General features: G+C 37.7%; 1 long non-coding RNA gene across 1 annotated transcript in view; it reads right to left on the bottom strand.

The window, feature by feature from the left end:
* Positions 1–10,257: 10,257 nt before the first annotated feature.
* Positions 10,258–22,668, bottom strand: part of LOC309666324 — a 675,327-nt gene continuing 662,916 nt past the window's right edge. Inside the window, exon 2 of the long non-coding RNA XR_014267052.1 lies at positions 10,258–10,303. This is a non-coding gene — a long non-coding RNA (uncharacterized lncRNA). The remainder of the gene's footprint in view (positions 10,304–22,668) is intronic.

The raw sequence follows: 22,668 nt of genomic DNA, 5'->3' as shown, positions 1-22,668 counted from the left end.
TTCCACGCCCCTCCCATATTTGGAGAAACTTTAGCTAAAGACCTAACCCTCCTCCGGTATGTAGACAACATTCTGATAACCAGCCCTACTAAGGAGGCCTCTGTAAAATACTGTAACCACCGTTAACCACTTAGCTGATAAAGGATATAAGGTGTCTAAGAAAAAGGCTAGGGTGACCTGTCTAGGCTTCATTCTCACATAAAGTCAGAGAAGCCTACCCCAGGAAAGGAAAGAAGCCACTTGCAGCCTTGCCTTCCTAAAACTAGAAGACAGCTTAGGGGTTTCCTGGGGATGGCTGGCTTTTGCCGCATCTGCATATCTAAGTATGATCTAATAGCTAGGCCTCTATAAAAAAGTTGAAAGGAAAGGATGATGATCCTTTTGAATGAAATTCAGAATGCAATGGGGCTTTTCAAGCACTAGGAAAGCAATTTCTTCAGGCCCCTGCCCTGTTCCTCCCAGATTTAGCTAAATCCTTTGACCTTTACATTCATGAGAGAAAGGAAATCAGCACTATTAGCTCAAAAACTGGGACCCCTTACTCGGTGGTTCCTTCTTTCTCTAAACAATTAGATCAAAGTGCTCAGGGATGGCCTCCTTGCCTATAGGCAGTAGCAGCTACAACAACCCTGCTAAAGGAAGATGAAAAGTTAATGTTTGGTCAGCCAGTCACTATTTGGACGGCACAACAGTTTCAGGTTTAGTAAGCTCTAAATGAATGGCTATCCCTCAGAAGGTCTATTCAAGTTCAGGCTATGCTTTTAGACAACCCAGTGGCTACCATAAAAACCTGTCACACACTAAATCCTGCCACCCTACTACCCAGAGAAAAAGGGGCCCTGAAGCATGATTGTATAGAAACCATAGACACGATCTATTTTAGATGTCCTGACCTGACCTAGGAAGTGAGCCTTTCCCAAATGCTGAAGAGCAATGGTTCACAGATAGGAGCAGTTTTATGAGAGAGGTAAAAAGCCTGGCGGGATACACAGTCATAGAAGACATAAGTCATAGAAGCAAGAACCCTATTCTCAGGGACTTCTGCACAAAAGGTGGTGTGGACAGCCATCACCTGAGACTTAGAGCTTGGGACAGGGAAGATATTAAATGCTTACACAGATTCCCGGTATGCATATGACATCCTACACGCACATGGGTTTATCTGGAAGGAAAGAGGTATGCTTACTGTGGAGAATTAACGTGTGAAACATGGCTTAAAGCATATTGAAGCTCTTAGAAGCAGTACCACTTCCAAAAAAGGTGGCAGTGATTCATTGTAGGGCTCACCAAAAAGGAGATGCAGAGGTGACAAGGGGAAACAACAAGGCAGACACAATTGCTAAAGGGCGGCCCTAGAGCCAGCAACTCGGCAACTACCCCTCCTCACACCTCAAAGGCCAGACCCATCCAATTATTCTCCAATCTGCACAAAGGGAGAATTAGATAAAGCCCCAAAATGGGGCTTCAATAGAGTTCTAGGAGGCCATGGGTGGCTAGTTAATGAACATGGGCAATACTTCTTTCCTCAAACTGCACAAGCCATCAGGGAGCTCATCAAGGAACTCACTACAGGAGGGAAGTGCTATATAATTGGTTAATTATAGGTCATGATAACTCCTGTCATGAAAAGTATAATCAATCAGATAGTTGACACATGCCCCATCTACACAATGAACAACCCCAGCACGACCCCCCAGAGGCCCCCAGATAAGATCTATCAGACCAGAGGGACATATTTTGGAGAAGACTGGCAGATGGATTTCACTGTCATGAAAAGAGTACTGGGCAATTTCAGGTATCTCTTGGTGCTAGTAGACACATTTTCTGGGTGGATAGAAGCATTCCCTGCTAGAACTGAAACTGTAGCTGAAGTGGCTAAGGCACTACTAAAAGAAATAATCCCCAGGTTTGGACTCCAAGGATCCCTACAAAGCGATAATGGTCCAGCATTTGTTTCTCAAGTGAAGAAGGGGATAACGAGTGCCCTGGGCAGAAAATGGACCTTGCATTCAGGCTGGAGACGCCGATCATTGGGGAAAGTAGAGCAATCCAATCAGACCTGAAACGGGCCTTAGCCAAGCTATGTTAGGAAACTCAAGAAAACTGGATTAAGTTGTTTCTGATTGCCCTGCTCTGCATGCAGTTAGTCCCAAAGGATAAGTTAAAGTTAAGTGCATTTAAACTCCTGTTACAGTAGAACCATTCCCCAAGTCTGAGAGAAGGGACACCTTAACCCCCTTGAAATGGAACAACTCAAGTGTGCCCTCCAGGTAGGAGAGACCATGAAAGTTCTCACAGAATATGGTGACCGGGGGCTGCCCACGCCCGTCAATCTGGCCCTCCACCCCTTCCAGGAGATGGGGTGCACCTAAAAACCTGGAAAACAGGCAGCCCACAAAGTCAGCTCACTCCTAAGTGGAACAGATCCTACTTAGTCATCCTAACCACCCACTCTCCTCTGAAGTTGCAGGGGAGTTCACACTGGAATGAAGAGGGCCCTGAGCCCCAACCTCCAGAGAGACAACCTGGGGCAATGGACCCCCTTGACTACTCATGTGAACCTCTCTCTGACTTGAAGCTTCTTGTGCAAAAAACAACCAAAGTGTAACCAGGGATATTCAGGCCATGGCAGTGACCTCAACATCAGGGCACAGGCAAAAAACCTAGATACCTTCATTTTCTGAAAAAATTTGACATGTGACCATTATTCTAATATTCTAATATTTTTGCTAATATTTGGACATTTTGTCTCCAAAAGGTTAGACAAATGATGGTCGTTCAGAGATACAAACAGGTAGGGCTGAGGCCTGGTAACCATCAAACACATCTAAAGGCGGCTGGAAAAAATTCTGCTCCTCTACCTGGGGTTATGATGACGTCCACACTCAGCAAGAAGTAGTTACAGAAGACAAAACTGTGTCCCTCTGCACCCCTCAAGACTGAGGAGCAGGACAAAAGGCAGAGGAGGGATTTGTCACCGGCAAAGCCCATTAACAATTCCCGGGAAACAAAAATAGAATCTGGGTAATAAAGTCTAACCTTTTTTCCTTTGTGCTTAGTCTAGTTTGACTTGCTCACAGAGTGCCCCATATAGAGACCTTGAACCTGGCACTTCAGACCAGAGTTCCTGGTACGAAATGTCTGTGCCAACGACACTTCAGCTCTTCAGGCCGGGTAAAGAAGTGCTGCGCACGACACTCAATTCAAGATGGTGACGGCAGGCCGTGTGCAGAGACACTGTGCCCGGCACTGCCATCTGGAGCCTGAACAGACAGCAGAGCTGTGCCCGCCCCAGCCGTGAGAGAACTCCGGCCCCTCCCCGCTGATGAGATCCCTTTAAAGCAGCCCTGCCCCCAGCCTCTCTGGACTGCCTGTACCCTAGAGCACGAGTTCGCACCTCTCCATTCTTTGATCAAAGAATATAGCTTCCCTTTGCTTATGAACCGAACTGGGTTTTGTTCTATTGGCTTGAAAGACACAGGGCAGAAGGTCCCTTATTGGGGACCGACTCAGGAGGGTCAGTAATGGAAACAGGGAGATCAATTAGGAGCATGCTACAGTAATCCTGGAGAAAGATGGTTATGGCTCAGATCACAGTGGTTGTGGTTAACCCTAACATACTTAATATAAGCAAGGTACTACCTGAGGCAGGTTGTTCGTAAGAAGAAATGTCAAGAATTGGTAACAAATTTGGTCTGTGTTTGTGGGTGTATGTAGTAGAAGATGGAGGTGGTGGTGTTGACTGATTAACAGCATACCCATGAAAGAAATTTTGGAGTAGCAATATGTTGAAAGTGAAGGAAAAAAAAAAAGAGAAAGAGAGTGAGAGCAAGCACAAGCAAGAGAGAAAGTTATATACCCCCTTTTCGGGCAATTCTACTCATCTTCCCACTATCAGATAAATTTTCTTCAAGTACAACTCTGGTTATGTCTACCTTCTCCTCAAGAAAAATGTATGGCCCTTTATCACCCATAGGACAAAGGTCAACCTTATTAAACTAGAACCCACAGTTTTGGATTAAACAATCTTTCTATTTTATTTCCTCTACTCTTTTTCTCATATCTCATGATTCTGTGAAAAGCAGTTATCTCTTTCCTTTTACAAATCCCAATATTTTGTATTTCAGCATATTTTTGTCTAAATAGAAAGCTCCTTTCTTGTGACCTTTCTCTTTAGTGTTTATCCTCCTTTCAGGCCCATCCTATGTGACACCTCCTTCTTGAAGCCCTCTCTGATTACCCTCATGCTTTTGACCTACCACCCTATTTTAAGTAAAATTGTTTTATGGCTCCTTATTACTTTTCAGATTGTATTATCAATGTTCAATCAAAATGCCTACTTTAATTATATGTAAGAATTTTCAACAAGCAAAAGGAAGCAATGTGTATTTTAACCAGAAGAAATCTTATAAACTTAAACATAAGATAAAAATGAAATTCTATGAAATTAAACTAAGATGAAACATGTTACATGTTTAAGATCACACAACTAGTATGTGATGAAATGGGGATTTTATCATTATACTACCATCTCACTATACTATATTATAACATTCCTTGGTGATCTGAAAACAGTTCTTTAGGATTCAAACTTTCTTTCTGTATAGGAGCAGGGGATAAGGCTGTGGATGCAGGGACGAAACTGTCAAGTAATTTAAATGCCACAAATTGTTTAGATTTTATCCTGAAGTAGGATAGGGAGAAATGGAAGGATAACATAAAAGCTCTTCCTGTGTCTGTCTGGGTTGTGCCCTGCATAAGGGCCTCATAACTCCATGGATGTCATTTTATCAGACATGTTCACAGCCTAAACATGTTCTACCTGTGTGAGAGCTTAAGAGTAAGCAGGAATAGTACTAGTCCTCACAACTGACTCAGTGAGGGAGAACCCTGCACTATATAACCGTATGCTGTACATGTGGCCAGGCACACACTCAGGAAAGCATGGACACATAGACTCATTGGCACAGTCAAGTGACCGCAGCTGTTCCCTGTCTGGACCATGCTTTGAAAAATCCCCGAAGTCACTTTTATTTCTTCCTGTTGTAAACATGATGTTACATGGGGTGGGAATAGGATGTGGAGTGTGCTTGCTGCTGAAAGTATGTGCGATCCCACAGGGGAGAGGCATTGTGAGTGGGCAAGTCTGGGCACACGTGGACCTAGGGGCTCTGAAAAGCTCCCCAGCACCAGCATATTACATTGTGCAATAAAATTCTAAGTTTAGTTACGTAAAAAATATGTATGTTTGCATTTGTTTACCTATACTTAAGAAAGGAGAGCTTTATCTAATTTTCACAAAGGCACCAAATGGACTAGAGGTTATTTCAGGTAACATAATCAGAGGTTAACTTTATTCAGGTCTTTAACACCTTCCACAAGTATGTATTAAGTGCCTGCTTTGAGTCTAAACAATAAATTTAGAGATGGTGTGAAAGATGGAGTATGTGGCGTTTACAACATGCAGGAAGAGAAGGTAAAAGGATATCACAGAGTCCAGGCGTACAGGAGAGAAAAAATGGGAATAAAGAAGAGGATCTGATTCCCCAGATATCTCAGAGCTAAATCTGACAGACCTTGACGGTTATTTGAATGAACATGTGGTTAGGAAGCGGTACAGAGAAAGGGGATGAAAAAGAGAGAAGTTAAGGATCTTCAAAATTCTTATTTCCCATTTGCAGTCGTTGGGGAGATGATGGCAAAATCAGGAAAAAGCAGGTTTAGTGGGCAAAGGGATACCATAATTCACTTTTAGACATACTGTGCTTATACCTATGCATCATGTATGTATGGGAATATATGTGTGTTTTTGTGTATAGTCAAAGCATGAGCTCTCTCTGAATTAAACATTATACTTTGTATATAAAAACTATTAAATAAATACTGCTGAATTAATGAAATATCATGACTTATGTTAGATGTTGCTATGAGTATTTTCTGAACGCCTGGTTAAGCAAGGGACTATATTTGACTCTGAGGGCTACAAAAAGTCATCAAATTTCATTTGAGAAGAAAGTGAAAAGTTAAACAACAAAATAGTGGTAATGATAACAATAATAAATAATTCTAAGCTATATTGAGCATTCATCATGTTCAAGATACTTGGTAAGCAATATATAAAATTATATGAATTTTCTCCTTTGATTTTCACAATAAGCCATTTTACAGATGAAGAAAATGAAATACAAAGAAGTTTAAAAAATTTACCAAAGTCACCAATTTGAAATAGAATTGAGTAAAGTTTTAAATTTAGGAAATTAACTTCTGAGCCCTGGCTCTTAAACTTTAACATATAACACTGTGCATATAATAAAAAGGAAAGTTGGAATATTTGCCAAATCAATGGTAAATAACATAAATGTTACTTATTTTTAAATTTTTTTATGTTTTTAATCTTTTAAAAAATTTTTATTTTATACTGGAGTACAGTTGATTAACAATGTGTTAGTTTCATATGTACTGCAAAGTGATTCAGTTATACATATACATGTATCTATTCTTTTTCAAATTATTTTCCCATTTAGGTTATTACAGAGGATTGAGCAGAGTTCCCTGTGCTATAGGTCCTTGTTGGTTATCCATTTTAAACATAGCAGTGTGGAGATGTCAATCCCAAACTCCCAATCTGTCCCTCCCCTTCACTCTACCCTGCTGGTAACCATAAATTCATTCTCTAAGTCTGTGAGTCTGTTTCTGTTTTGTAAGTAAGTTTGTTTGTATCATTGTTTATTAGATTCCACATATAAGTGATATCACATGATATTTGTCTTTCTCTGTCTGACTTACTTCACTTAGTACAATCTTTTCCGAGTCCATCCACGTTGTTGCAAATGGCATTATTTCATTCTTTTTAATGGCTGACTAATATTCCATTGTATATATGTACTACATCTTCTTTATCCATTCATCTGTCAATGGGCATTTAGGTTGCTTCCACATCTTGGCTATTGTAAACAGTGCTGCTATGAACACTGGGGTGCGTGTATCCTTTCGAACCATGTTTTTCTCCAAATATATGCCCAGGAGTGGGATTGCTGGATCATATGGTAGCTCTATTTTTAGTTTCTTAAGGAACCTCCATACTGTTCTACATAGTGGCTGCACCAATTTACATTCCCACCAACAGTGTAGGAGGGTTCCCTTTTCTCCACACCCTCTTCAGCATTTACTGTTTGTAGACTTTCTGATGATGGATATTCTGATTGGTGTGAGGTGATATCTTATTGTAGTTTTGACTTACATTTCTCTAATAATTAGTGATGTTGAACATCTTTTCATGTGCCTCTTGGTCATCTGTTAGTCTTCAATATAAATGTTATTTAAGTTAGAGGAAGGAGATTGGTGGAAGAGAGTCTAGGTAGATTTCTCAGAATACAAAGTACTTGAAAGGTCAGCTTTTTATAGAACTGGTCATATTCCAAACTGAGGAAAAGTATGACAAAAGCAGTGTTATGAATTCTGAAATGAGATATGGATCAAAAGAACATATTCTTGCTGTTGTCGAAGTTGCCAATCTGGTTGGCATTACTTGAACATAAATTGTTACAGGTAGTTTAGGCCCATAATAAAGAGCTTTGTATTTCATGATAAGAGATTGGATTTTATCCTGTCAGCACAGGGGAAACAGTGAAAGTTTTAGCAAGGGAATGACAAGTTGATGCAGTGTTTAGTAATCTGCCAACAATGCGCGAGATGATGTGGAAAGAAGGGGAGCTGCTAAGACCAGGAAAGCTATAACAATGACACAGGAATTTATCAATTATAGATGTAATACCAATATGGTTAAAGAGAAATGAACAATGCAATGCAAGACATCGGGAAGAAAGAAACAGTGAGACTGCTGACTTCCTAGATGAGTTGAAAGTACACAGGGAGTAGACTCAAAGTGAGAGAAAGGAGTCTAAAGAAGCTAGAAAATCTGGAGAATTGAACATTACAGAAAGAGTAAAGAAAAAAAAGAGAGACTAATTGAAGCAAAGGATAATTTTGAAAAACTTAATTTTACATGATGGAAAGACATATGAGGAGATATATATAGCTCAAACTTCTCATCTCAATAATCCCTCACCTCAGTCTTAGAAAATAACCATACCTCTTTATTTACAGACTTAAAAAATCAACAAAAGGAAGCTTCTTAACAGCTTGGAACCAATCTTGCAAACTGATATGCAAGTGTAACTCTCCTTTTCTCTTTGTCTGGAGAAGCCTTCCCACCTTATCTAAGGCCTGGGTGCTGCGTTCTATTTTCCCCAGAGACTTTACTCCAGAGATTTTCTTTTCTTTCTGGGATTTTCAATCTCTCCCTTTCCTTGGGCTACCTTCCATTTCAACTGAAACAAACTTTTTCCATGTTAGGATGAGAAGCATAAAACAAATCCAAATACCTAATCTTGATCTACCACCCCCTCATGAAACTTCCCCTTTCAGCTACAGGTCTGTTGGATTCTTTTATTTAAAGTCTAAACACTTACTGTCCAAGGTGGACACATTTCACTCACCAACAGCCCAGTGCCATCTATACTGCCCTCTCATAACTCCACTGAAACTGCTCTCCACCAAGTGTCACATTATTGCCTTGCTCCAAATTCTGTAGAAGATTTTTAGATCATATCTTATTTGATATCTTAGTAAGAGTTGACACTATTGACCTGATTTTCTTTTGTGAAGGGCTTTCTTTTCACTCTTGTGAAATCACAATTCCCTGCATCCTATCCTATGTTATTGGCCCCTTTGTCTCTTTTTACGTCTGTGCCTTAAAGGTTTGTGATGTTCAGGGCATAGTCCTTTGCACCCATCTCTTCTAACTCTGCCTACTCTCCCCTCATTATCTTGTCCACTCCTTTGGCTTTAGTTACCATCTGTATGTTGAGGAATCCAATAGTATTTTCTCTAGCCCATGTCCTTCATCTAAGTTCCAGAATCACATATACCCAGTGATTCCATGGAAACAAGTTCTGGATTGTCTTATAGGCATCACATTCCATTTAGCTGTCCAAGCCAAAAATGTTTAACCCCTACCACACTACACCAATTAATCATCAAGTCTTGCTTTAAGAATATTACATATCCAGGTAACTTGGAATCTAAATAAATGTTTTTGAAGCTTCAAAGTGTAATTTAAAAATTTCTAGCATTTTTTGGATACAGCAATTAAACTTTGGAAGAAATCAATTTGTTTTGGAAAAATCCCTAGAATTATTCTTATATTTATAAATACAAAGCAATTTCTCATCTATCGTTCTTGGAAAAAACTGTGAATTTTTGATTGATCTCATACTTAAGTAGTGACTATGACTTAAAACTTACTGAAATAGTGGTTACAGTCAAACATTGGGGTGCTTGTTTAGCAGAACTGCTTCCTTGCAGAGTGAAAGAAATATTTATTGTTTTGGGTTTATGGGATTTTCCATAAACCTTTATTTATGGAAATAAATAAATAATATTCTAAATATTATTCTAAATATATATGTTGATGGTATTATCTCTGAAGAGTATTATTTATGGAAGAAGTGAGGGGTGGGTGGCTGTGTATGTGTGTTTGCATGCATGTGCGGTTGGGGTGAATGCACATGTAAGTGCCCATGAGTGTGTGTAGCATAGTTAAGAGTTACCTAGAGGAAATAGGAAGCAGAGATGTAAAGACAGAAGGAAAGAGGTGGAGAAACATCTTCACCCCATGTAGTTGGTGTGATCTTGAACGAAAGAGCCATATCCCTTTTCTAGACTGAAACTCCTCATGTCTCTTTATTCTACGTGGAGTAGAGCTAAAGTTCTTTGCTTAAGAGGTCCCACATCCTTGTGATTTTACCAATAAATATTTCCTCTTGGTTTAGATAGACTGAGTGGTTTAGATAAGAAACATTTATTTCTCACAGTTTTGAAGCCTGGAAGTCTGATATCAGGGTGTCAGCATGGTCATGTTCTTGGTGAGGGCCCACCTTCTGATTCACAGGCAACTACCTTCTCCCTGTATCTTAAAATGGCAGAGAGAAAAAGTTCTGGTCTCTTCATCTTCTTGTAAGGGCACTAATCCCTTCATGCGGGCTCTACCCTCATGACCTAAACTAATCCTAATCATCTCTCAAAGGCCCTACCTCCAAATACCAACACATTGGGGTTTAGCATATGAATTTTGGGATGACACAAACATTCAGACCATAGCATCTACTATTTTTAATGGCTACACTACAGTCAGAAAAAAATAGAAACTTTGTTACCTAGGACATCTTTTTCTTAAGCTTTTTTTTTTTTTTTAAATTATTAGCACCTTTAATTATTATTTATTTATTTATTTATTTTTTGGCTGTGTTGGGTCTTCGTTTCTGTGCGAGGGCTTCTTCTAGTTGCGGTAAGCGGGGGCCACTCTTCATCGCAGTGCGCGGGCCTCTCACTATCGCGGCCTCTCTTGTTGCGGAGCACAGGCTCCAGACACACAGGCTCAGTAGTTGTGGCTCACGGGCCCAGCTGCTCCGTGGCACGTGGGATCCTCCCAGACCAGGGCTCGAACCTTTGTCTCCTGCATTAGCAGGCAGATTCTCAACCACTGCGCCACCAGGGAAGCCCCCAGCATTTTTATCATTGATGAAGTTATATTGAAATTACCATTCAGTTTTCCAGGAAATGCAATCACTGCACTTTGCAGTTATAGACAGAAGATCTCAGTTCCAATACAGGTTCTGTCACTAAGTAGATATAAGCCACTGAATAAGTCATTTAGTTTTTTGATGCTTTAGTTTCCTCTTCTAAAAATAAGGACATTTAGCTGGATGACTTCTAAGAAATTCTTCATTTATAAGGTTCTGATTATATGATTCAAAACTGTAGCCTGTACCATGCAATGGTCGGTAAAATATTTTATCAATGCAGTTACTTCACTTTAAAGCTCCACAAAAACAACTTCAGCAACAAGTATTTTAAAAAACATTTTTAAGACAACAATATTCTTAGAGGATTTTTTTTAAAGGATCTTAAAGAGTAGAGATAAAGTTTTTTTTTTACTTGCACTAATTGCTCCGCAAAATACTAGAAACTCTCCTCACGCCAAGAAGCTAGGAGTCCTGCAGGCTATAATATTAGTCCAATCTGTACTGTGAAATAACCCCATAAGCACTGTGATGTTACGGGGTTTGTATGCCTCTTTGTGATGTGGCTCTGGAAATCTTATAGGATTCTAAGAATGAGAAATAATTGGCTTTTAATGCCAGTGCAGTCTTTGGCAGGAATGTCAAGGAGAGAAAACAGCACGCAGCAATTTGGTAAGGATGAATATCCTCTCAGACAGGGGCGTATGATCACTTGAGCATTTTTTCCCACGAGATGACTTCCAGCCAAAGCAAAAAATCTCCTCTGAATCTTACTGAATGCTGGTAAGTCAACAATCCAGACTCATACCCGAAATATATGAAATCTAAGTTAATAATATATTTTTCTACTGCATGTATTCTCATACATGAATCAAATAAAAAAGTTTCCTGATTGAAAGGCTGTATGTTGTAGGTTTACAGTCTAAAAACGTAACAATAAGCAAATGCACTTTCTTCTCATAAGCCACCTTTTTCCCCCAAGATACCCCAGTCATGCTTTCAAAACACATTTTATAAACATTTCACAATCAAACCTGACAAAGATATTAAAATGCCTTAGTTGCTTTGCTCAAGGCTTTCACATGAATAAGTAGACAACACAAAAATCAAGTGAAAGCTGAGATGTTAGCATTAATCTAAACTGTCCACTTTGTCAGTAAAAGTCTAATTTTCTCTCTGGGTTGGTAGAGTTTAGCAGTTCATAAAAGGCAAGGAACATTATTAAAAAATACAAACTCCATGTTTACATATGCAATTTTTTTAAAAAATTAGGAAATCCTTGATGATATGCAAGGTATACAAGGGAAAAGAGCATTTAACATAAGTACACAGGGCTGGGACTAGGGTGAAGGTAGTAGGGTACTCACCTTGGGTGCAAAATTTAAGAGAATGCCAAAACCTTCAGTAATCAAGATAAATAATATCTAATGTGATATTTTTAAAATAACAATGCCAAAATTCCATGATAAAATCTAAAAAATTAAATAAAAACAGGGTATTACAGATTTTTTTTCCTTTTCCTCAGTCTCTAGTATGGCTTGGCTTTTTATGTTACACTTTGAAACTTAGAAAAAATGTAGAATTTAAGATAAAAGAGTCTAGCTTCAATGTAACATTCTAATATTGTTCTATTTTGGCACTAAACACATTTTGCAGATGTAGATTAGAATCTACCTCACTTATATTCTAAACATATTAGCTGTGTCTCTCCAAGTGTACACTAAGCTCTTCAAGTCAGGAATCATGTCTTCTACTTCTCTTATTTCCCATGTTGCCTCATAGTGTTATACATGTAACGATTGCTTGATTAATCCTTATTAATAAACTGGGTGGATTAAATGAATGCTGATTACATACATGGCTTTCCGCATTAATCCTCAAGCTCTCTTTTCATCAAGTAGCATACCAAAATAAACACAGAACAAAAGAGATGTACTTTGAGGGACAAGAATTTATTTATTTATTTATTTATTTATTTAAATTGAAGGCAAGCTTTTTTTTTTTTTTTAATTATTTTATTTATTTATTTATGGCTGCGCTGGGTCCTTGTTTCCGCGTGAGGGCTTTCTCCAGTTATGGCAAGCGGGGGCCATTCTTCATCGCGGTGCGCGGGCCTCTCACCACCGCGGCCTCACTTTGCTGTGGACCGCAGGCTCCAGACGCGCAGGCTCAGTAACTGTGGCTCACGGGCCCAGCTGCTCCGTGGCATGTGGGATCTTCCCAGACCAGGGCTCGAACCCGTGTCCCCTGCATCGGCAGGCAGACTCTCAACCACTGCGCCACCAGGGAAGCCTAAGAACTTATTTTTTTGATATGTGTTTTGAATGTATTGAAATGTATATGTTTCACCTTTTTTCAAAAGAATTTGAGTTGGCTGTCAAATTATATGAAAGTACTGTACTTCTTTGGAGATAACAAGGAAGAGGAGTCTATATTTCCAATTTATCAATGTAACCACGTAGATTATTTTTTGGAAAATTAATTTAATGTGAAATATAGGATAAGGAGATAGAGATAACAGAAAAATAAAATTATGGAGTGTTTCACTTAAACACTTCAAATGGTAATTTCCTTTTAATAGCAAATAAAAATATGATTAGCATAAAAATAAAGGTTAAATATGTTTTAATTTTTATCAAATGCAAATCAATGTAAGAGAACAATGAAAACTCTAAAATCCACAGATATGGACCATGTCAGTCAGTTTATCTGTCTATCCTTTTCATTTTCTTTTGCCCATTACTTTTTTTTTTTAATAAATTTATTTATTTGGCTGCGCTGGGTCTTCATTGCTGCGCGGGGGTTTTTTCTCTAGTTGTGGCGAGCGGGGGCTACTCTTCATTGCGGTGGGAGGGCTTCTCATTGCAGTGGCTTCTCTTGTAGCGGAGCACGGGCTCTAGGAGCGTGGGCTCCAGTATTTGTGGCACGTGGGCTCAGCAGTTGTGGCTTGCAGGCTTTGGAGTGCAGGCTCAGCAGTTGTGGCACACAGGCTTAGTTGCTCCACGGCATGTGGGATCTTCCCGGACCAGGGCTCAAACCCGTGTGCCCTACATTGACAGGTGGATTCTTAATCACTGCGCCACCAGGGAAGTCCTGACAGAAAAGACTACTTTTTCTCATGTTTTACTTATATGTAGCTATAACTATTACTGAATCAGTAAGACCTTACCTAATTTGTTTACAAAAATTTCTAATGTTTTCGCAACACACAGGAGTAAATTTGTACTTGCAATTTTGTACCATATTTTGACATGCTGAACTTAGGTCATCTGTACTTTATACACCTAGCCTCCGTCAAACAGGTACTGTGCCTTTTATCTGACATTCATAAATTGCCTTCTTAAGCCAATTTTTTTTTTTGTGTGATATATAGTCTTCTATCACACATATTCTAGTTTTTCCATGTGATGACTGTTATGAGTTGAACTGTGTTTTCAAAATTTGTATGTTTAAGTGCTAACCTCCAGTATCTAAGATTGTGGCCTTAGTTGGATATAGGGTTTTTACAGAGGTGATTCAGCTAAAATGAGGTCATTGGGGTGGGCTCTAATCCAATATAATATGTCCTCATAAAAAGGGGAAATTTGGAGACAGACACACACAGGGAGAATGTCTTGTGGAGATGAAGGCAGAAATAAAAGTAGTGCTTCTACAAGCCAAGGAATGCCAAAGATAGCCAGCAAACCAGAAGAAACCAGAGGAGAGGCATGCAACAGATTCTCTCTCACAGTCCTCATAAGGAGTCAACTCTGCTGACACTTTGATCTTGGACTTCTAGCCTCCAGAACTGTGAGATAATAAATAATTGTTGTTTAAGCCACCCAGTTTGTGGTACTTTATTACAACAGCATAGCAAACTAACACAATGATGAAATCAACATTTAATTTAGACTTAAAACAATAATTTAGATTGAAAACAATTAGAAATTTTAAGAATTGCTTAATCAATTGGCTTGGCAAATTTTATAACTTTTGAAAAAGATTACTTACTATGTTGGCTTCATCTCTTACCTTTTCACAAAACAGATACACATCTATATGTCACTGATTTAATAGGCAGATGGGGGAATAATTTCAGAAAGCAATAAATGAACTTATGTTTATGATATGCAACATAGGTTCATTGCATTCAAATAAATTTTCCTTAATCTTGAAACAGATGTTATGAGGAAACATAATGCTCAGCAGTATGATTTTACAAAGAAACTTTTCCTTCAAAAGAAACTTCCTATATTAAGATTTTATTGGGCTTCCCTGGTGGCGCAGTGGTTGAGAATCTGCCTGCCAATGCAGGGGACACGGGTTCGAGCCCTGGTCTGGGAAGATCCCACATGCCGCGGGGCAACTGGGCCCGTGAGCCACAACTACTGAGCCTGCGCGTCTGGAGCCTGTGCTCTGCAGTTAAGAGAGGCCGCGATAGTGAGAGGCCCGCGCACCGCGATGAAGAGTGGCCCCCCGCTCGCCACAACTAGAGCAAGCCCTCGCACAGAAACGAAGACCCAACACAGCCAAAATAATAAATAAATTAATTTAAAAAAAAAAAGAGTTCTATTAAAAAAAAAGATTTTATTATATGTATGATTTGTTTCTATCAAAATTAGTGAGTATGTTCTATAGGTGAAGTCATTTTAGTTTCAAAGATGAAATGCATTTACCCTGCCTTCAAGAAACTCACTCCCTGGTAAGTTATAAGAGATTTCAGTACAGTGTAGTGGAATTATTAGTAAAAGTATGCTCAAGCAGCAGACTAAGCATAGAGGAAACAGTGATTGATTATATTTATTGTGGAATCAGGAAAGCAAAGCCTTAATGAGGATGGAAACTGAGTAAAGTTTTGAAGAATGAATTGTATTTTTTGGTTGAACAAGAGTGCAATTGGCATTTCAGACAAAGTTACATGGCCTAATAGAGGCAAGAAACATGTTAAGAAGACTCAAAGTAGTTTGGTAACACCACAGCAAAAAATGCATTCATGGATGAAACTGGTTAATCCATAGGTAGTGACAAGAATTATCCTGTATAAGAAGTCACTAAGAGATAGATACTAGGGAGGTTATGAATCCAATTTGCACTTAAAAAATAAATAAACTCTAATGGAGGATTAGAGGACAGTTGCATAGGGTAGAGGTGCCAGTAATTACTGTTGTAATTATGATCATCCCATATGCCCACATAGGTCGTGCACTGTACAGCTCTAGGGGGACCATTAGACTCCAGTGGCACTGCTGCATCCTGCAGGCAATATTTATGAGGAGAGACACTGAGGCCCTAAACCGATACTAAGGATGCATTGTGAGATGTTAGGAGATGAAATAGAAATAAAATGGAGAACTATTGGATACTGGGGTAAGGTATAATAGAAGGAGGAGTCTAAGTGATTTTTGGTATTTTGTCTTTAATTGCTAAGAATATTCCAATAAGACAGAAAATGTGGTAGAAAAAGTAGTTTTGGTTGAATTCTGCAGAAGACAAACATATTCTGTTAGTTTCTTTTCCCCCCCAATACTCACAGGTTAATATTTAAATGGCTATGTTTAAAAAACAACATTGTGTTTAAACCGATTTTGAATTTAAATACTGTTCCATTTGTAAAAGAATCCTGGCATATGGCACACAACTGTCAGCTCTAAAATGTTTTCACCATTGGCTCTCATCTCTTCCCCAAATGTTCGACTGTTTAACTGTTTAGAACAAAGGAAAATGGAGTTCAGCAGTCCAGCTCACAAGTTTCTGATTTCAAACATTGCGTAAATCAAAGTTAATACACTTCAATATAAAGGTCCATTCCATAGCTAACTGACTTCCTACTACTAGTGAAAATTTAGGTGCTGACATTTTTTTAAACATTTTATTCAATTAATCTATTCTAAGTGCTCTTTTATTGAAAGAATAAATAAAAGGGATAGTTGTATACATAGCAACACTATAGTTATAAATAAATGCCAATGCAATAGCCAAGAGATTCTTAAAAAGAAGTGTATATATACTAAGTCAGCGAAATTGCAATGTCTGGTCACATTTTTAAAAACGCATTGTTAATATGTATTCAGATTAGAACTGAGCTTCCTGTGTATGAAGTATTTAAATAATTTTGCAGAGAAAAAGCAAATGAGAGAACATGCAGGCAGAGAGAAGTAAGTTTAACACAACACTTAAGATTGTTGTTGAAGATACAAATAAGAACATGAAGCTGTCCTGATGGAAAACGTATTGACATAATGTCTGGTTCTTCTCTCATTCACGAGAACCATTTAGAAAGTGTGGTTTTTGAAAAGTTGGTGGGCCGGTGGGATTGAGTGCTACACTTGGAACAGATTTCTGAGCACAGTGCCAGATGAGAAAATGGCCCGAGGTTTCAGGAACCTATCCAGTTTGGTGGTAATATTTTCCAAACGTAACACGAAATACTGTACTCAGTCTTATTTTTACTGGATGAGATCTGAATGAGTTTACTTTGTTGTCTCATTCAGTTGGTTTGAGCCTTGTTGATATGGCACATAAACAAAATATTTCTTTCCCTTGTATAGGAAAAGAGATTAAAAGCATAGAAGTTTACAACAGCCCCACTGCCATTACTCTTTCTTTCCTTCTCCTCCATGACAGGTTTCATTGTAAAAGTATACATACCTTTTCCCAGGGTCAAACTTTAGCCCAAGATTATCATTATTTACATGAAAATAATAACAATAAATGTGACCTGGACTCTCCATTAGAGTAGTTTCCTAGTTTATAATGTCAAAGAAAACTCACTGAGATCCATGTTAGGTTTTGCATTTAAATTTCAGTTGACACCAAACTACATAAACATTAGATACTGAGTTATTTAAAGATTTAACTTGAATATAATTCAACATTTTTGTCTTTCTAAATCTCTTTAAAGTTTATTTCATTATACAGAATATTCTGATAGCTGCTTGACCAACAAAGAACGGAGATTTAAAAATGCTGGTAAGGGCTTCCCTGGTGGTGCAGTGGATGAGAGTCTGCCTGCCAATGCAGGGCACACGGGTTCGAGCCCTGGTCTGGGAAGATCCCACATGCCACAGCGCAGCTGGGCCCGTGAGCCACAGTTACTGAGCCTGCGCATCTGGAGCCTGTGCTCCGCAACAAGAGAGGCCGCGATAGTGAGAGGCCCGCGCGCCGCGATGAAGAGTGGCCCCTGCTTGCCACAACTAGAGAAAGCCCTCGCACAGAAACGAAGACCCAACACAGCCATAAATAAATGAATAAAATAAATTAAAAAAAAAAATGCTGGTAAAAGTATTTTTTAAAAAGGCCTAGATTCATAAAATGCAATATTCCATATATCTGAAGCTTAATCCCTTTAGTCTTGCTGCTTCTTAACAGCAGTTTTTGTTTTGCTTTGTTTTGTTTTTTAAAGCTTATATGATGTTGAACCAATTGACTTATCTGAGCACTATCTGTATTGCCCTTTTCACCACCACGGATGAGAGGAGATTGTACATTTATTTCACTTGTGTAACAACTCATGACAAAACAAATGAAAGAAGACTCACCTCATGCCTCCCTTTTAATGTCTTACCACAGTAAGACATTATATAATAAAAAAATTTGATCAGTAATTTTGTTTCCACTGATGAGTTTAAAGTTTATTTTTTTCCTGTCAGGCCAAGAAATCAGATATACTAAATTTAAAGTTTTGCAGATATTGTATCAGCTCTACTACTCTGTGGCCTAAAGACATATTGAGACTCTAAGAGCATGTGGCTGACAATGTTGTATAGCAGCTGGTACAGAAGAAAGCTGGCAGAGTACATCGTAGAGAATAAAAAAAGACTTTGCTAGTTGCCACTGTAGACTTTTTTGTCTTGAAAAAGTTGTTACTAGAGCCGTCTTGTTAGCAACTGTCTTTATTACAGTATTTTGAATGTCTATATTTTTGAAATAAAAAAGCAAAGTTTCTATAAATATTTATATATCCTCATTTGAATAAATGGTCCTTCCATTTGACCCAGTCTCCCATCTAACTACACATACTTATAGGAAGTACTACCAAACAATTTTAGGCATGCTGTTGAAACTTCTGGAAAAAATAAATCAATTAAAATAAAAAAAAATTACTATCAGCCATGCAACATACAACTTAATGCTGACAGATTTTAGTTTTCAAATATATTCATATTTAAATTAAATTTAGCTAATTTTAGTTATTCAGATATACATGCAAAAATCTATTTGTTAAGTTGAAAATCCAGATACCTTGGAGTAATGCTTTCAGAGGAGGATTTTAACTAATACCTATATGGTCTTCCTATCTATTTCACAGAATTTATGTGTTGCATTATGAATAGCAAAGAAATAAGATATCTCATATTGTTTATAATTAAGTAACTTTATCAGGTGCTGAATACTCTCTAATTTTTAAATTTTAAGTTAATTTCCTATTAATTCTATTAAAATTCTTTGCCACTGGTTAATATGCTTTGAGAAGACTTGCTATATCAGAAGTTTTTGAGACTGTCTATCCTTTTCCCAGCTTTTGCGGAACTGGTTATATCCTGAGCAATGTCTTCTTTACTTCTTTTATAGGTTGTGTTTTATTCTATTTTTATTATGTGTATTTACCCCTATTACTTATTAAATACAAAATTATTTTATAGAGAAGGCCGTATCTTTTTTTTTTTTAATTTATTTCCCAGTGCCTAGCATGGTAGAGATTAAATAAATATTGGTGAGTGGCCATTTATTAAAATACTGCTTGCTTCCAAAAAGATCAATATTTTCCCTTCATAGCCTTCCCTAATGGCCAGGCAGCATCAACATATATTTTTCCACATGTGAAATCATACACCTCTCAGACTTTGCGTCTGACAAATTCATACACCTCTCAGACTTCGCGTCTTATTCTATCAGTCATTACTAAATGCGTGTTCTCTGACTTTAGCAGGACACCTATTAATGCTTAAACTACTTATTTCAAATATAACTCTTCCTGTTTTTATAATTCTTCTAACCCTGCTTGGAGGCCTGGTATTAGCATTTTCATTATTATTTTCCCAATATCATTCACAACTTGGCCATTAACACTGATCACACATTGATTACAATTACTGTTGCAACTATTGTCCATTTTCCTTAAATCTTATACCAACCAATCATTTGGCCCCTCCTCTTACTTCACAGAGAAAATTCTACAAGTTTCTGCCTCTAAACCTCAAACCTTATCCATGCCCTCTCCTTGTGTTGGAAAAAGACTGAAAGGAGCAAGGGCAGAAGCAGGGCAACAGGTCTAGCAGCTATCATCATCTATGTAAGAACAACAATGGCTTGGACGAGGAGAGCAGTGGTGAAGGCAGTGAGACACTGCTGAGATCTGGAAATATAAAGATACAACCACCACGGATGTGCAGTATAAGGGAAAGAAGATTCAAGAATGATCCTAAGATATTTAACACATAGAATTATCAATTACTTTGTGGGGGAAACTGTGAGAAGCAGGTTCTGGGAAGAGTTTAGGTTTGGGGTTGTTAATTATTAGATGCCTATGCATTGTCCAAGTGAACATATCAAACAGGAAGTAGAAGATATGACACTGGAGTTCAGAGGACTGTTCTGAAGTCCAACTGCAGTATGAAAAAAGAGCACGAAGCTGATGAATGCAATTTGCATGGATAATTAGAGTAGTTTTCCTGGAGAAAATGATTTTGAAGCTAAAACTTAAATAATAAGTGAGAATTAATTAAATAAAGAGCAACTTGGGGATGGTTGAGATAATTCTAGGCAGAAGGAATTAATGGGAACATGTGATAACCTGAACTAAAACGAGATTGGTGTAATTGAGAAATTAAAACATGGCTGAAGAATTGAGAACTAACTTTAGAGAGTTACAGTATGATTTAGGAAATTATTAACTTATAAATCCTAATACGAATTTTGTTCTTCATCTTAGGCTAATGAGAAACCCTGAAGAGTTTTACATGAGGTCATATACACTTCAGATTTGTATGTCATAAAGTTAAACCTGTTTGCACTTCTGGAAATGGATTGGAGAAAAACAAGACTAGAAGTGTTTAAACACCAACCAACAGCAACGAAAAAGACTGAAGCAAAGAGGTTACTAAGAAGCTTCATGAAATAGGGTAGGCATTACTAATATAGAGAAATTGATGATCGAATCTGAGAGATTTTTGGAGGGCTTTTGTTGTTGTTGTTCTTGTTGTTGTTGCTGTTATTGTACAACCAACAAATTATTGAACTGGTTTGGTGGTGAAGGAAATGAAAGAAAGAAGATTTATGCCAAGATATTCAACCTGGACAAATACTTAAAACGTTGGTTCTATTTATTTGGCAGGCACATTTTTTTGGTTGGAAAGATGAGTTCAGTGCTAGACAGGCTGCCTTCTAAGAGTATTGTAAATGATCTGTATTCCTAGTCTAGAGATCAAAGGGGTTGTTTAGGAAATTGTCCAGGGTATTTTGAAATATATAAAGAGTTGGGTCTATAAATGACATTTTAAAGTATGAGAGAAAATTTAAAGTGAGGAAAGAAGAGGGCCTAAAATAGAAGACTGAGGAAATTCAGTATTAAATATAGTATATAGAGGAAACAGAGTGTGCAAAGGAGATTAAGAAAGAGCATCCCGCTAATTGGGAAGAAAAGCAAAGAACTGTGGTGGTAGAGAAGCAAGGGTAAAAGAACAATTCAAGAGAAAAGCAGGGATAATCAGTCCCCAAGCTCCTGAGTGGCCAGGTTATGTAAATACTGAAAGGAACCTTGGCACTTAAGTACAAGGAAGCCACAGGTTATTTTGGCAAGTACAGTTCTCAGCGGAATGGTAGACATGGAGGTAGTTAGTCGTAGGTTTGAAAATGAAAAGTAGGTTAGGACATGGAGAAAATGAATACAGTTGTCTGTCAAGAAGTTTGCCTGACTTACTGTGGAGAGGAGTTACAGGATGGTAGGCTAGAAGATCTGAGATGAGGGGAGTAGTTCAGTAAATTTTAATACAAAAAAAAAACAGAATTAAATACTGTTAATAAGACAGTACCAGGGAGAAGTAAAGATCTAGGAGAGAAAGATCATCTTTGTAGAAAAAGGTGTCTGAGAAAGAAGGAAGATAGGGACCCTTGTTAGGAGAAACCTCATTATAACAGGTTATAACCTTGTTATCACTGTAACACTAGTGATACCAGTAGATTTTCAGATTTTGTGGTGCATTGAACACTCATTTCTCTCTAAGGGAGGAGGTGATATCAATAGCTAAGAAAGATAAAATTATTGGAAGGTTGTTAGATTTGAGGAGAATGGAAAAATTCTTAAATAGTAGTTGAGGAGAATGGGAACAAGAGAGCTAATTATATAAGCATGATAGGATTGCTGGGCATGTTAAAGACCCGGCTGAGGTTGGTAAGCATGGATTTATCAATCTGCCTGAAGGTTGGTTTGGAAGCTGCATTCTCTTTTCATTCTATGTTTAGAGAACTGTCTAAACATAAAAGTTACTGTAAAATGTCAGCAACTTAAATTTGTTTGCTAGGAAATATAATAACAAATAGCATTAACGTTTTCTACCAGAAACTCAAACTTCTGAGATTATAATGTCTTAATTAAAAATATATATATAAATATATCCACTATGGTATCTTGTTTGAATGACTAATTCAGATTAAAATATTGGACAAACTAATTTTTAAAATACTATTTTGTCCTTCATTTTTTGAAGGTCTTTGATTTTCTTTTGGATATTTTGGTCATTGGAAGTAGAATTTTCATAGTTAAGATTAGAAAAGTAAAATTCTTTATTTAAAAAAAAATATTTATGAGATAAATACCTATAATTAAGGAAACAATCAAATAGTTTTCACTGTTGAAACTTTTTATAACTGTCTTTGAGAAGGTATATTCAGGCAAATAATGATCATGTCCTTTCATAATAGGAAACTTTATCATATTCTTGATTGTTCCCTTCCTGTCTTTCATATTTGAAAGAAATAAGGCTATCTGTTTGACAGGATTTCCTCCATTAAAATTTTACAAAGATTTTATATGCACACGCATGCATGCAGGCACGCACACACACACACTATATGAAAGTCTTCAGTCCTATAAATTATGGAGAATATC

The sequence above is a fragment of the Balaenoptera physalus genome (genome assembly GCF_965194825.1).
Source record: "Balaenoptera physalus genome assembly, chromosome: 8".
Lineage (NCBI taxonomy): Eukaryota > Metazoa > Chordata > Mammalia > Artiodactyla > Balaenopteridae > Balaenoptera > Balaenoptera physalus.
Note: the sequence above shows the minus strand (reverse complement) of the source record. Positions and strands in the feature narration are given on the sequence as shown.